The sequence below is a fragment of the Miniopterus natalensis genome, chromosome 3 (genome assembly GCF_054644295.1).
Source record: "Miniopterus natalensis isolate mMinNat1 chromosome 3, mMinNat1.hap1, whole genome shotgun sequence".
In the NCBI taxonomy this organism is placed as follows: Eukaryota; Metazoa; Chordata; class Mammalia; order Chiroptera; family Miniopteridae; genus Miniopterus; species Miniopterus natalensis.
The window spans coordinates 97953106-97955509 of record NC_142083.1 but is presented as its reverse complement, the minus strand read 5'-3'; the positions used below and the strand labels follow the sequence as shown (position 1 = coordinate 97955509).

The 2404-nt window shown below is 50.0% G+C and overlaps 1 pseudogene; it reads left to right on the top strand.

Moving 5' to 3' along the window:
* The first annotated feature begins 337 nt into the window (after nt 1-337).
* Nucleotides 338-1327, top strand: LOC107540815 (protein mago nashi homolog 2-like; annotated as a pseudogene).
* The last annotated feature ends 1077 nt before the right edge of the window (nt 1328-2404 follow it).

Below are 2404 nucleotides of genomic sequence, written 5' to 3'. Positions count from 1 at the left end.
GAAAGGGGCGAGAATCATTACCCAGCCAGGTAATAGCTGCGGCCGACGCGCAGGAGACGGCTGCGTCCGAGCGTGTTGGGGCTTCGACTCAAGCTCCAGGCATCTGCGGCCTCCACTGGCCACCACCGCGTCCCGAATCTGCACAAACTCTCAGACTCTCGCCTGGAACCGATCAGGAGCAGGAACTATTTCGTCCTTACGGACTGTGCGCTCTCCTAGAGCTGCCCCCTCCGCCTTTTCCCACGCCCCTTATCTGGAGCCAGTGTAAAGTCTTTCCAAAGGACTTACATCTTCCTTCCCCAAAACAATGTAAAAAAGTGCTTATCAGGGAACAAAAATGACAATAGCCAGTGACTTCCACCTGCCCTACTATGTGGAAGGCACAGGGCAGTGTGGACACAAGCTTTTGGGGTTTGAGCTTCGGCCGGACGCAGTTTTTGCTGTTATCGATTGAATTTTTTCCACTCCCCGCAGGAAAGCTTAGATATGCCAACAACAGCAACTACAAAAAATGATGTCATGATCAGCACAGAGGCGTGTGTACATAAGAGCGTAATGGAAGAAGTGAAGGTAATTACTGATGACAGTAAAGCTACAAAAGAGAGTGATGCTTTGTGGCCTCCCCGACAGGGTTGGCTGACAGGAGCTTGGAATTGTAATTGGCAATGAACGCATTTCTTTTACTACCTCAGAAAGTAAGTTCTCTTTGCTGGCCGGTGTGGCTCAGCGGTTGAGCGTTGACCCATGAACAAAGAGGCCCCAGCTGGATTCCAGGTCAGGGCACATGCCCAGGTTGCAGGGTCAATCCCCAGTGGGGGGCGCGCAGGAGGCAGCAGATTGATGTCTCCCTCTCGTCAATGTTCCTACCTATCCCTCTCCCTTTATCTCTCTCTAAAATCAATAAAAAAAATTTTTTTTAAAAAAAAGAATGTACCAAAAGTATTTTTAGCCCTAGCTGGTTCGGCTGAGTGGTTAGAGCATTGGCCTGCAGACCGAAGGGTCTGGGCTTGATTCCAGCCAAGGGCACGTACCTTGGTTTCAGGCTCAGTCCCCAGCCCTGGTTGGGGCCCGTGCGGGAGGCAGCCAATCGATGTGTCTCTCTCACGTCGATGTTTCTCTCTCTCTCTCTGTAAAATCAATGGAAAAGATATCTTTGGGTGAAGATAAAAAAAAAACCAAAGGTATTTTTTTTAAAATAAGTTCTCTTACTGATATAAATCAGTCAAAGGATCCCAAAAGCCTTTGAGTATTTTCCTATTTGGTACAGGACCTGAAATGTTTCATTTTTAGCCTTATTAGATTACACTTCAAGATTAAACCAATGTAAATTCTGTGTGCTTTTAAGCTGTTTATATTTCATTAAGGGATGGGTAAGGGAAGATTTATTTGTCATTTAAATATTGGGATTTTTATGAATGTGAAGCACAGAATTTTTTTTGTATGCAAACTGAAAATGAGAAAATACATAAACAAGCTTAACGGTTACCTTCACTTGTGTCCAAGTGGGTTGGGAAGTCCCCACACACACTAAATTCTACAAATAAAAGCCACTTTTTGTTGAAATTTGGGCTAATAAAACTTATCAAATTCAGGCAAAAAAGTGCTGGTCAACTGCAGGACACGCTTGTCTCCTCCACCCGGCCCTGCTGCTGGTGGTTTAGACTTCGGGCCCCAGGACCTGTCCTTTTCTGGCCAGCACGTGGCTCCACCAACCCCTTCTTTCAGAAGAGCCTTCTGTCCAGAAAGGTTTTGCTTGACATCTGCTGTGGTATGGGGACCCGAGTCCCACCGAGCCCTGTCTCATGTTTATCAGAGGGGCCCAGAAAGCTTCCGGAGCTCAGCCCTCCAAGTGAGAGCCGTAGTGCCTCCAACCAGGCCTCAAAACTCCTGCCCGCATCCCGTCCTCCCCTCAAAGCCTCTGTCACCCGCAGGCTGCAGCAGACTCGGCCCCCGTCCCCTGTAGCAGAGCCCCACAGCTGCCCTCCTCAGGGGCAGAGAGCCTCTCCCAGACCCCAACCCAGGTCACTCCCCGTTTCTAGAACCGTCCTCCGCATGGCACAGTGCATCTCCCTAACTGAGGCGCTCCTGAAGTCGGGGGCTCACTTGAGACCAAAGTGCTGAGTTCTGGGACAGTTTCTGACTCTAACAGGCTTCAGTGGCTTGGGGCCTGTATTGCAGGAAAGGATGATGGTGACTTGTGCCAGCGCCGACCCTGGAGACCAGGTGCAAGGACGACGGGGCTGGGGGGTGTCCGGGAAGGAGGAGCTGTTATTCTTCCTGCCACAAGGGGGCGCACCAGTGGGAAGCTCTTGGTCATACCAGTTGATTAGGCGTCCAGCACAGATTGCGGTGGACGTGACCTCGACTTACATCAATGGTCTTTCAAATACGCCCCTTCAGAGGG